This window comes from Budorcas taxicolor, chromosome 11 (assembly GCF_023091745.1).
Source record: "Budorcas taxicolor isolate Tak-1 chromosome 11, Takin1.1, whole genome shotgun sequence".
Lineage (NCBI taxonomy): Eukaryota > Metazoa > Chordata > Mammalia > Artiodactyla > Bovidae > Budorcas > Budorcas taxicolor.
In genome coordinates, this window is record NC_068920.1 from 12,299,077 (window position 1) to 12,312,826 (window position 13,750).

At 50.1% G+C, this 13,750-nt stretch overlaps 1 long non-coding RNA gene across 1 annotated transcript; it reads left to right on the forward strand.

Moving 5' to 3' along the window:
- Positions 1-5,301: 5,301 nt before the first annotated feature.
- LOC128056788 (uncharacterized) lies at positions 5,302-7,631 on the forward strand. Its single transcript, XR_008200178.1, has 3 exons — positions 5,302-5,335; positions 5,986-6,235; positions 6,751-7,631. It is a non-coding gene; the product is annotated as an uncharacterized LOC128056788 (long non-coding RNA).
- The last annotated feature ends 6,119 nt before the right edge of the window (positions 7,632-13,750 follow it).

Genomic DNA, 13,750 nt, shown 5'->3' on the forward strand with positions numbered 1-13,750 from the left:
GGGGCCTGTCCGCACACATCGGCGGGGGCCAGGCCCAGCCGGCCCGGTTGCCAAGGTCCAGGGTGGGGTTCGAGATGGGCCTCTGTCACGGGCTCTCAGGCACCTGGGAGGCTTCCCCGGGTGCCCCTTTGAGGCTCACTGCTCTACAGGAACCCAGGACGAGGCTGGCAGGGGAGAGATAATAAATATAGCCAGGGCTTACTGAGTGCCAGGCTCCAGGCTCAGGGCATTATGTGAATAATCTCTTTTAATCCTTACCCAGCCCTGTGTGCTGGCACCATTATTCTGCCTATTTAACAGCTGAGGTTGAGAAACAGTGCGTAACTCGCCCAAGGTCTCATGGCTTAGGAGTGGGACCTGCCTCACTCCAGTGCCCAAACTAGGAAGAGAAATCTCAAGGGGATAAAGGTTGATAGGCCGACAGCTAGAGAAAAGGTCAAGAAACACAAAAGACGCCCGCGTGTCCCCGTGCTCAACCATAGAAGGAAGGGTGGGCATGCAGCTGTGACTGGTCCCCACAGAACAGTCTCAAACAAAGCCACAACTTCTGAACCAATCAAGATTAAAAGCGGAAAGAAAAGAAGTCAACACGCGTCTCCCTCTCAGCTCTGCATTGATTACAGAGCCCCAGAAAAATATTTATGTTTAAGATTACAAGCCCTCTAGAAAATCAAAAAATTTCTCTTTTATTTCTGGAGTATTCACACCCCTAAACTCTGTACTGTTCTCAAAATATACACTAATTTGCCTAAGGGCTTCCCTGGTGGCTGAGTGGTAAAGAATCCATCTACTAATGAAGGAGAAGCAGGTTCGATCCCTGAGTTGAGAAGATGCCCTGGAGGAGGAAATGGCAACCCACTCCAGTATTCTTGCCTGGCAAATCCCGTGGACAGAGGAGCCTGGTGGGCTCCATACAGTCCATGGGTCACAAGAGTCAGACATAACTTAGGGCTAGACAACAACAACAAATTAGTCTAAACCCTTTGTCTTTTTTTACTTATGGAGTATAATAGACAGGCAGCTAAGACGAGTTCACTCAGATTACTGTACGACTATGCCCACCGAGCAAGAGATGCTGAGATGAGATTGGGAAGCTGTGGAAAGATCCGGTCTGAACAGCGTTGCGATGTGGGATGGGAAACCTGGGTATTGTGCACACTGAAAAATGAAATTACTTTATGGAATGAGACGGAAAGGAAAAATACTGTAAGTATTTATAACCAGTGCCACTCAAGGAAGAGCAACAATCTGGCTTAAATCCTTCTCAGAAGTCAGCAGTGGAGGAAATACTGGCCCCCAACTCTTTCTGTTTCAAAGTGAGAGCCCCTTACACGTGGCCCAGGGGTAAAGCTCAGAGATTCCCATTCCCGGTGCTTTCTTGTGCATTTCTGTAGATGTCACGTCAGACCCAAAAGACCACCTCACGCCATTCAGTAATCCCATGTCTGGAATCAGGGCTGAAATGAGAACCAGGAGAGAACTTATTTTTCCCCCTCGGTTGCCCTAACTCTCAGCTTAGGAATCCCCCAGACACCCATAAACATGATCCTGTGTGCTTCTGCTCATCACACCTTGCACAAGTGCCCCGAGGGGGGGATTTTACACACGCACTGTGGACGGGGGAGACGGCTGGGAACCGACAGGCATAACTTGTGTCTCAGTTCAGTCCCTGCAGGAGGACAGAGGCCTCCAACTGCCGTGAGGGTGACTTACCTGTGTGTGTCTCAGTTTTCCTTTCTTAACACGTTTCCTAAGCCAGTGACTCTCCTGCACAGAGGAGTTCAGGGGCGTGATGCTTGGGGAATTCTATTTTCTTATGAAGTCTGAATAAAGACACTCTTCTCTGGAACTTCACCGGTGGTCCAGTGGCTAAGACTCTGCCCTTCCAATACAGAGGGCCTGGGTTCGATCCCTGGTCAGGGAACTAGATCCTGCTTGCCACAGCTGTTTCCATGCTGCAGCTAAGACCTGGTGCAGCCACACAAATAAACAAATAAAAGTAAATTTTTTAAACAATATTTCTTTAAAAACAAATTTTCTCCTCCACCCTCCTGTCCCAGGGCTCCCATCTGCTCAGATAGCATTTGCTCCCACCGGGCTTGTTCTCTGCAGTTCCTCTAAGTGGCAGAAGGACACAAAACACAGAGTCTCCGCTTTCGGGGAAGGCTCTCACCGCACAGACTCACAGTCCTGTGTTCACTCTGGAATCACCCCCAAAGTGACAGCCCCCCTCCATCTCAGCTCCTTCCGTAAACGCCTGCTGGCCACTTAAGTTTTACCTCTGGGGGCAAAAAATCCCACCTTTCCAAGGAAGAGCCTCAGATTGACAAACTCAAGTCTCCCTTGTACACAGAATATTGTAACTACACCAACTATATACAAGTTTATATCCTCAATCTTCCCCAGAAAGTTGGATGTGGAAAAGAGCTCTGAGGGGCTGACCCAGCCCTAAAACAGAATGCAGATCAGGTATGTGGTTTGAATAAGTGAGTGGTAGCCGCTCTGCTGCGGCTGCTGCTAAGTCGCTTCAGTCGTGTCTGACTCTGTGCGACCCCATAGACGGCAGCCCGCCAGTCGTGTCCAACTCTTTGTGACCCCATAGCCCGCCAGGCTCCTCTGTCCATGGGATTCGTCAGGCAAGAATAGTGGAGTGGGTTGACATTTCCTTCTCCAGTTAAAAGAAAAGGAAACAGGTGAAATCCATTTTAGTAATATATTCAGCCCAATGGAACCAAAATATTTCCATTTGAATATATACTCAATACCTAAAATGATTAATGAAACATTCCGCCTGCTGTGTCCCTTGCTGGAGCCCCAGGCCCCAGTGTGTCTGTTATAAGGACGTCTCACCTTGGACATGGCACAGGTCAGGTCCCCAGGACCACCTGCGGCCAGTGGCTGCCAAATTGGACAGAGCAGGTCTGACCAAGTCTGGAAGGATCTTTGAGTCGCCTGCTATCTGCCTGTTCTCTCAGACTTATCTTCCTCGAATGCTGGCCACTGGTGTACAGCTCTCTGGATACCCGACCGAATAGGCACTCAATGCAATGAGTGAGTAAATTTCTAACTCACTTTCCTGGCCCTCGGATCACCCCTTCTGAAAATATCATTTAAGCACTAAGGCCTGCCAAGGGTATCATGTAATTTTTTTGAAATCCAAAAATAAGTGCTCCCCCCCTTTTTTTAACATGCTGAGGAAGGCATGTGGGTTTGATTTGGCAGAAATTCCCGGATAACCTCAGTGCCAGGGGAGCTCCCCCAAAGCCAACACTATAAACTCCGACCCTGAAGGTGAGAAGTGGATGTGTCCTGGGCAGCAAACCGCCCCTGCGCCGAGGTGCTTGGTGGCGCTCAGGCAGAGGCCCCAGGGCACCAGGCACCAAAGCCACCCGCTCCTCCCGAGGGGCTGGGGCGGGAAGAGACTCCTCCCAGCCCCGTGTGCTGCTTTGGGGCGCCCGCCTGAACTGAGCAGAAGGGCCAGTCCAGGGATGTTTTCCCAGCTCCAGGCCCTGCTGTTTACGTCCTCAGCTGCAGTGTGGCTTCTCTGGGCCCTGCTGTGCTGGGATGGGCTGCGGATCCCTTCTCCCCCCGCCTCCCTCCTCCCTCCCCTCCCCCTCCCCCTTCCTCCCCTCTTCCCTCCTCCCTCCCCTCCTCCCTCCCCTCCTCCCTCCCCCCTCCCCTCTTCCCTCCTCCTGCCCCTCCTCCCGCCCCTCCTCCCTTTCTTCCTTCCCTCCCTCCCTTTCATCTGACAGCATCTGGATCCATCCTAAAGGCTGAGCTGGGTGCTGCCCCACCTGGCCCTTTTTCCTCCCTTGGTTCTGACTCACACTCCCTACCTCGTACTTTGAACTCAGGCTGGGTTAACTGCTGCCTGAGTCACTATAAGTGATCTGAAGCCCCTCTTGTCCGGACAGCCCTGCCACCTCTCTCAAATCAGCCTTTAGGAGTGCAGGCTTTCACGGTCCCGCCAGCCATCCAGACATGACAGGATGAACACAGAAGCCCAGAACCTCGGTCACTCATTCCAAAAGCCCTCACGTAGCTTCCACTGCAGAAAGGATTGTGGGAAGGTCACAAGCCCTGAAAGAGGCAGCAAGATAGATGCCAAGTCAGGGAGAAATTGTCACTGACCCCCGTCCTGCCCTCCAGGTCTGAAAGCAGGGAGCATGGGAACATTGAAGGCCACTCACTCATTCATTCCGGAGTGATGTGCCGGACAGCAGACCGTGGGCTTGATGTAAAGAGGAAAACTGACACGGGAGGTTAGATGTGAGATTACGAACTGGGCAGACACTTTTTTTTTTTTAATGCAGCAAGTTGTAACCAGAAGTGCTAGAAAGACTATTATCAAAAGGACATTATAACACGTGTTGGTGGGGATGTGGAGAAACAGCAGCCTTCATGCATTGCTGGTGGGAAAGAAAAATGGTGCAGGTGTCTGCCCCTCAAAGGTACAACAATCCTGCTACTGTGTATAACCAAAATAAATGAAAACACACATCCACACAAAAGTACCTGCAAATATTCACAGAACTATTTGCATAATGGCCCCCAAATGGAAACAATCCATTGTTCACTGGTGAGTGGATAGATAAAATGTGCTGTATCCATATAACAGAGGACTTGGTAAGACAGAAAAAGGAAGGAAGTACTACACTCGGCACAACGTGGATGAAGCTTGGGAGCACAGGTAAATGAGAGGAACCAGTCATGTACTGTCTGGTTCCACTTGTAGGAGATGGCCAGAACAGGCAAATCTATAGGAACAGAAAGTAAATAGTGGCTGCTGGGGGAAGAGGGGTTGGGCGTGACTGCTGAGGGGAACAGGGTTTCTTTTCAGGGGGATGAAAATGTTCTAAAGTTAATGGTGGTGACGGTTTCACAACTGGTGAGTGCACTAAACACCACTGATCTGTGCGTTTGAAATGATGAAATCGCATGCTTTGTGAATCGTGTCTTCATGAATCTGCCCAGCCCTGTCCTCAGCATCCTTAGCAAATGGTGGCGCTGTCACCCATGGACACACAGGGGTTCCCGCTGGCAGAGGAGCTGGGCAAAGTAACTGGGACGTCTGAGTGTGACCTGTGGGGCAGTGAACTTGGGTCGCCAGGCAGCTGGCGTTAGGGACACGTGTGAAACGTGAAGCGTTCAGCCCAGGGTCTGGCACTCAGGAAGGACTCAAGAAACAGTAACTCATTAAGCGTCTCCTTGATATCTTATTCTACGTCATCCTTAATGGCTTTCCTCCCATCTTTCTAGCTCCCTTTGACCATAACGCGTGAACACGGAGCCTCACACTATGGGAATCATGAATAGCCTCGTAGCTCTATTTATGGTATGAAAAAAAAATTGTGTCTTGTTAGAGGAGTTTTGAAACCACCAGGAAACACCTGTGGAGGGAGGCGGGGAGATAGGCCGAAATGACAATACCCCTTTCTCTCCCCCCGCCCCCGCCCCCCCCCAACCCCCACCGGCAGAAATGACACTAACCCCACAGCAGGGTTTGGTGTTTGCAGCTGGGCGATTCTTTGCTCTGGGGCTCTGCTGTGCCTTCAAGGCTCTGGGCAGTATCCCTGGTCTCTACCTGTTAGAGACAGTACCTAACAGCTGACTCTCCATTCACAATGACCGACCAGTGTCGACGGGCTGGTTTCACAGCCAACAACGGTGACAATTAACAAGCATTTCTTAAAGACTAGAACAGGTTCTGGGATATAGAGGACAAACCATGGGAGTCAGAACATCAGTAACACAGCTCATGTGATAAAACATGGGTCTAAGGGGGGGGGAATATGAATTAGAGTAGAATAAGGTGCTCAAACGTAGATTTATTTGGAAGCAGGGGCTTATGAATATAATATGCAAATTTGTGCCACATATATGCAAATATATGCCCCCAGGATATGCAGATTTGTCTTCCCAGCCGAGACCTCTGGGCACAAACATACGTGTGTATGTACACACACATATTTTCTGTTTACCTAGGCTGCGATTCTGTCGTATGTCCGGGCTTCCCATGCGTGACCTCGTCAGCTCGTCCTTCAGAGACAGCTGAAGACAGCGCAGGTGCCTGCAAGACGCAGCGTCCGAAGGCAGTGACGGGGGATCTGAGTGACCAGAAGATCCCGCACTGAGGCCTAGAAGCTCTGGACAGTCCCAGTGGGGAAGCCTCTAAACGGAGATGAAAAGAAAGCAAGGTCGCAGAAGCAGCCCCGTGCATGGGCCTTCTGTGGAGGTAGAGGGCTTCTCTCTGTCCAGGCGTGTTTGTGTGCCATTCTGTTTGGGCTTCCTGGTGGCTCAGCGGGCTAAGAATCTGCCTGCAGTGGGGGAGACACAGGGGACGTGGGTTTGATCTCTGGGTTGGGAAGATCCCCAGGAGGAGGGCACCACAGCCCACTCCAGCATCCTTGCCTGGAGAATCCCAGGGACAGAGGAGCCTGGTGGGCTACATTCCATGGGGTCGCAAAGAATCGGACATGACTGAGCGACTAAGCATGCTATTTGCAGGAGAGAGAGGAATGAGATAAGGGTTCCACATCCCTTGGCCTCTAATAGTGGCTAAAGCCTCTGGATCGATCTGGTTTCACCGGTAGGTTAATGAGCCCAGGACTGGTGTACACCCTGCTGGAAACAGAGGGTGGAGCAGGGCAACTCAGAAGGGGCGCGGGGGGGATGGTTTAAGGGTGGGGCAGAGGTGGGGGGAACATTTCTGTTTCCAGTTAACACTTGGGGTCTACTGTGTCATTACAGAAAAAAAACGCAAAGTTAAAACCGCCTCAAGTAATTACGAGTGGGAATACGTCAGAGGATACGACACCGCTTGTCCGCCGGGGAGCGCCCTGCTCAATTTCTGCTTGTGACGTGGCATAAATACAGCCCAAACCAAACCCTAGTACTTGATGGGAAAACGGTGTGGCGGAGAAAACTGTTGTTCATCTCTAAAACCCATCCTGGTGCACACGAAAATCGAGAGACCCGACTCAAAATCTTCTCTCATCACGGAGGTAGAAGAACGGTTTCCAGATGGCATCTGAGATACACAGCTTATCATTACATCAAGGAGCAGGCCCGCTCCAACCACATCCAAGTGAACCACAGATCCACAAATCTATGCCTGGGCAAGTTTGGCTTTTACGGTTTGCCTGGAACGTTCCTGGACCTGCCGCTGTGGTTTCTGGGCTCTCCCCAGGCTAGGCCTTGAGATTACGCCGATCAGCCTGGAACCAGGCAATGTTTCAGGCGCATGACAACTTCTAACCCCTTTCTGCCTCATCGTGTTTTCCCCAGGCTGGCCAGGTGGAACACGAAATTACATCAAAACATCATGGTGTCATCTTCAAAGTGTTCCGTTTTCCTCTTCCTCTGTGACCCTGGATCTGCAGAAAACCCTGAGTTGTGTAATTTAAACTAAGTAGGGCTGGGCATTTCAAAGAGGTTGAGCATGGAGAGAATGTAGGGATCTGGCTGCAAGGAACAGAAAGTTCAAAATGCCAGTAGCTCCAACAAATGGGAGCTTACAGATCTCTCCCATTAAACCCCGATGGCGGGACAGCCTGCCTCTCACAGGGAGCCTTGGCAAACCTGCCAGGAGCTCAAGATCTTTCCATCCAGCATCAAGCTTCCCTACTCCCAGCACTTTGTCTCCAAACTTATCCAGGACAGCTGCTTGGATTCTAGACATCCCAACCACTTCCTAGGCAACAAGTATGATAGGTGGTGGTGTGTTTGGTTTTTTTTAATGCCTCTTTTGAAAAAAAATATTTGATTTATAGAGGATGAGATGGTTGGATGGCATCACCAACTCAATGGACATGAGTTTGGATAAACTCCGGGAGTTGGTGATGGACAGAGAAGCCTGGCGTGCTGCAGTCCATGGGGCTGCAAAGAGTCGGACACAACTGAGCGACTGAACTGAACTGAACTGAACTGAATGGCTCTGCTGGGCCTTCGTTGCGGTCCACGGGCCATTCATTGCTGCGCTCAGGCTTCCTCGAGTTGCAGTGAGCAAGGGCTACTCTTTCGTTGAGGTGTGCGGGCTTCTCACGGCGGTGGCTTCTGTCGTCGAGTATGGGCTCTAGGCAGGTGGGCTTCAGGGGTTGAGGTTCATGGGCTTAGTGCCCCCTCGGCATGCGGGATCTTAGTGCCTGGACCAGGAATCAAACCTGTGTCTCCAGAATGGGCAGGTGGATTCCTAACCACTGGACCACCGGATAAGTCCCAATAATGGTTCTTAATAATGGTCCCCAAAGATCCACCCTCCTGTGTCTGCACACCTTTGCAATATCAAGGACACTGCCTCTCCTTCCATCAAGACGTGGGGTCTATTTCCCCACCCTTGAATCCAGATTGACCAATACAGTTTGTCAGTAGTGACGTGTGCACTCCAGAACCCAGGCCTTAAAAGGTCTTGAAGCTTTCCTTCTTGAAATCCTGATATCCATTTTGTGATAAAGTCCACCTAGCCTGTGGGAGAGCAAGACACCTTGGGGAGAAGAACAGAGGAGCCTCAGCAACCAGACATGACCACAAGGCCATCTTGGATCCTACAGCCAGATCAGCATAAGAAAGCTATCAGATTGCCAGCCCATAGAATCGCAAACAATAATAAACGGCACTGATTTCAGCCACTAACTCCGAGTGGATGGGTCCACAGCAATGGATGACAGTAAACAGGAGAAGCGGAAGTAAAAAGCATGTACGGCGCCCTCTTTGATGGAACTTTCCAGACACTTCCAGGCAGCACTGCTGTTTATGTCTTTTTGGCCACCATCAGCTGCAAGGGAGGTCGCATGAACTAAGTCATTTCAATCGTGTCTAGCTCTTTGTGACCTATGGATGTAGCCCACCAGGCTCCTCTGTCCGTGGGATTCTCCAGGCAAGAATACTGGAGTGGATTGCCATTTCCTCCAGGGGAGCTTCCCAGCCCAGGGATGGAACCTGCGTCTCTTATGTCTCCTGCGTGGCAGGCAGGTTCTCACCACTACTGCCACCTGGGCAGCAAGGGAGGTCAGGGGGTGTGGTTTTTCTGTGGGCAGCTGGGGGCCCAGCTATCAGCAAGGGGATGGGTGACTAAGGAAGAGCTGATATCGGGGTAAACAGCCAGCACTCTGAGACCAAGGAAAGATCAGCCTTGCCACAACGCTGGAAAGATCCCACATGCCACAACCAAAGATCCCACATGCCTTAACTAAGACCCGGTGCAGTCAAATAAATACATCTAAAAAAAAAAAAAAAGACAAGTGATTTCTGTGGTCTCTCAGTACCGAACCCCAAAGAAGGTCCTCAGGTGAGCTGTCCCCAGTTCTCCCACGCGTGATGGGAGGGCCTCTCCTTATAAGCAATGTCTGCCTTCTGCACAGGCCTTGCTCACTCTGAAAGCTGGTAGAGCCCCTGACTTACTAGGCACCCCAGCCTCAGGGGATGCGGGGGCTTCCAGGAGGTGCCGCGTATATGCTCTTCAGAGAACCCAGGACCAGACTCCCGTCCTCCACATATGCACTTTCCTAAAGTGGTTAGAGTGAAGGGGTGCTAGATTTTGTGAAAGCTTTTCGCAGACTTTATATTTTTTAAAAACAGGTGTACCCCTCAGCTCTCGTACATCTTCCCAAGGCTCGCTATCCTGTGATGGGACAGGGCAGCGAACCAGAGTGGGGGCCTCCTTTGATGAATGGTAAAGGCCCTGCCGACTCACAGCGCTTTCGAGATTTCCCTGGTTTGTACATTTGCTTGTTTGTTAAGGAAACCCCGTTATTCAAACTGGGAATTTGACCTGTGTGGTGGTTGTTGTTGAGTCACTAAGTCGTGTCCAACTCTTTGAGACCCCATAGACCGTATAGCCCCCCAGGCTCCTCTGGCCATGGGGTTTTCCAAGCAAGAATACTGGAATGGGTAGCCATTCCCTTCGGAGTGGGCAATGGCACCCCACTTCTGTACTCTTGCCTGGAAAATCCCATGGATGGAGGAGCCTGGAAGGCTGCAGTCCATGGGGTCGCTGAGGGTCAGACACGACTGAGTGACTTCACTTTCACTTTTCACTTTCATACATTGGAGAAGGAAATGGCAACCCAATCCAGTGTTCTTGCCTGGAGAATCCCAGGGACGGGAGCCTGGTGGGCTGCCGCCTGTGGAGTCACATAGAGTCGGACACGACTGAAGCGACTTAGCAGCAGCAGCAGCAGCCATTCCCTTCTCCAGGGGATCTTCCCAACCCAGAGATCACGCCTGCACCTCCTGCACTGGCCGGCGGATTCTTTAACACTGAGCCACCAGGGAAGCCTTTTGCCCTATGGTAGGATGTCTGATATCAGCGAGGAAATTGGAATCAGAGCAACTTTTTATCAACCAAGTCACCCCCTGCACTTTCTCACCTTTGTCAAAGAAAGAGAGGAGGAAAAAGAGGGCTGGGAAACAGAGAAACGTCATCATTCTTCGGGTGGTCCTATAGGAGCAAGTCAAGTAGTACCTCTGTAAGAATTTTTGATGCTAAAACATAGTTTCTTGCTTACCTTTTTAAATATAAGGAATTCTTTGCCGCTGTTCCTAAAATTCATCCCTAGGAGGTGTCATTAGCTGAGAAGAAAATCACATTCAAATAGCTAAAGCCATGTAGCCCTTGGAGTTTTATAATTTTAACCATAAACTGGCCATTTTAACTGTAACTGGAATTATATTTTTAGAAACTTAAACAATTTCTCAGATTTTTAATTGCTGTCCTATATATTAGCAATAAGGAGGTGAAATTTGAAATCAAAAACTCAATGCCGGGGACTTCCCTGGCGGCCCAGTGGTTAAGATTTCACCTTCCAAGGCAGGGGGTGCGGGTTCGATCCCCGATCGAGGAACTGGGATCCCACATGCCTCGTGGCCCAAGGACCAACACAGAAGCGATGTCGTAACAGAGTGAATAAAGATTTTAAAGAACCCCATCTTTCTGAGTATCCCAAAGTGAAATGCTTAGTACAAACCTAGCAATCTTGCCCTTGTGATGTGACTTTGTGAATCTACTTCCCCACCCCTGAGCCTGGACTGGCTCTATAGTTTGCTTTGCCCAGTGGAATATGACAGCTGTGATAAAGAGTCGGTTTCGAAGCTGGGCGCAAGAGGCTTTTTTTGGTTCCACCCACTCTCTTGGGACCGTGCCCAGTGGCCCCAGGAAGAAGCCCAGGCGAGTCCACTGGAGAGCGAGCCAGCAGGCTCAGCAGACACCAGGCCTCCCTGCTGACCAGGTGCTGACCGCGGACGTCTGCACCAGCTTGGCCGGCCCTTCTGGACCTAAAGAACCACTCGGCCGGACCTCCCTGGTGGCCAGTGGAGAAGAACCTGCCTGCCAATGCAGCTGGGGAACATGGGTTTGATCCCTGGTCCGGGAAGACTCCACGTGCCGTGGAGCAACCTTGCGCCTACAGCCAGCCCATGCTCTGCAAGAAGAGACGCCACTGCAATGAAAAGTGGCCCCCGATCCCCGCAGCTGGAGAAAGCCCACACGCAGCGACAAAGCCGTGCTCTCGGCTCAGCACAGCCAAGGGAAAAAGAACCGCTCGGTCAACACACAGATTCCCGAGCTCGAAGAATACACACTTGGAGGGCTGTGATAGTTTGTGGGGCAGTATTCTTGAGGCAAGAGAAAACTCACTTAACAGGTGAAATGTGCTGCGTCCATTGTATATTTCAGGTAGCTCTCTGTACGTACGTGAGAGACTAAGCTTCTATACATTCTTGGGTGTGCATGCATACAGATTTACATTCATGGGCAGCTTTACTGGTTTGCTGTATAAATGTATAACTTCTCTGTGGCCAGTCAGCCACAGTTTTCTGTTTTACTTGAAGAGAGATGGAAAGACTCTTGGTCGGGGACACTGAAGGGCATAGGCCCCCTGCTCAGAGGCAGAGCAAGGTTATGGAAAGAGAAGTGGGTTTTCCTTAAGAAAACACTGGGACACCTGAGAGGGAGAGGTCTCAGACGGTCCGTGCATAACGCCATGCAGCCAACGTTAGTCTGCGTGAGACCATCCCCACTGCTCAGGAGCTTGGATTCCAGTCTGCATGTGCGTGCTCGGTCCTGTCCAACTCTTTGCGACCCCATGGACTGCACCCCGCCAGGCTCCTCTGGCCATGGGATTCTTCAGGCAAGAATACTAGAGTGGGTTGCCATTTCCTCCTCCAGGGGATCTTTCCGACCCGGGGATCGAACTCGCGTCTCCTGCATTGCAGGTGGATTCTTTACCATCTGAGCCACCAGGGAAGGTGTCTAGAAATCACAGAGACATACTGGCAGCGCTGGAATGGCCAGAGGGGCTCCAGAAGGAGGTTACGGGGGCTCTGTTCTCTGGCTGTTCCTGCTTCACACGCTGGGCCCCTGCACACACTGTTCTCTCAGCCCAGGATGTCGTTCCCTTTTCTTATTACATTTCTTTTTAGCTCCTGGAGGACATAATACATCTACATGGTTTGAAAAATAAAACAATAAAGAATGATTGGGAAGACTGGGTCTCATTCTCGCCTAGTCCTCTCTGCCTTCCTGCCCCCCATCTCCTACTGGAGGGGTTCATTTCTATCAGTTCTTCATTTATGTTGCCAGTCTATCTGCAAACACAAGGAAATATGGACGAATATGCCATCCCCCAACCTTCCTTACACAAGATGTACACCACGATGCATGCTCACTGTTCCTTGCTTTCTTTCTTTGCTTAACAGTATATTCTGGAAAGCTTGCTCTATCAGAGCGCTGATGGATGACTACCCCCCTCTTTTTTACAGCAGTATCGTATTCTACCTTGGGGATGTTTGTGGATCACCCAGCCCTCTATAGACGTGGATTCCAGACTTCCGCTATTCCCAATGATGCTGCAGTGAATAACCACGTTCACACATCCTTCCACACAGGTGCAGATGCCTGTAGGGGAGAAATTCCCAGAAGTACTGCCCCACCTTTTCTTCCTGGCAAACTCTTACTCACCTCCTGACACCCACAACCCAGGGAGCCAGACATATGAAGAGGCATGTCCAGAGAGCTGCAGGAAGCATGCCTGCCTTCTCTGCAAAGCTGGTAGTCATAGCTCAAGGCATGCACCCCTCCCTCCTTATTTGCCTCTAAATTCCCATGAGTAAATACATCAATAGATGATGTCCAGACACACGTTTCCTGGGAAACTCAGGAAGACAACTCCTAGAGGAGAAGTGTATTCTTTCTCTAGGTACCAATTCCTACTCACCACTACAAAATCTGTATCAGTACACAGTCTAAACATGAGCAACCAGAACAGGGAAGGGACTCAGAACACACAGCAAATCCCAACGAGCCGCTCTTCTAGAAACAATTTTCAATCTCATGACTTAGCACAGATTGTCTTAAGGAAAAAATCTTGAATATGTGTACATAATCTGCATTTTGACTGTTCTTAAATTGCTTCTTCTTGCCTTTCAGGAACATTAATGGAAGTTATCAAATGAGCAAGCAAATAAGGGAAAACATACCTGATACAACTCAATAGTTGCCTCAGCATATAGGAAAGCAAAGTATGAGCAAAAAATGCGCAGACTTTGTCTGTTGATAATAATAGGCAGCGTGTATCAAATATTTACTATGATTTTAAATGTATTCGATCAGTTAACCCTCTTCAAAAGCAAAAACATCACAGTTGTTACTTTTAGTATTCCTAGTTTATACATCTAGAAACTGAGGCACAGAAAAGTTAAGAAATTTGTACAAGGCAGCTGGAATTTAAAGCAAAGTAAACCAACCGAAGAGTCC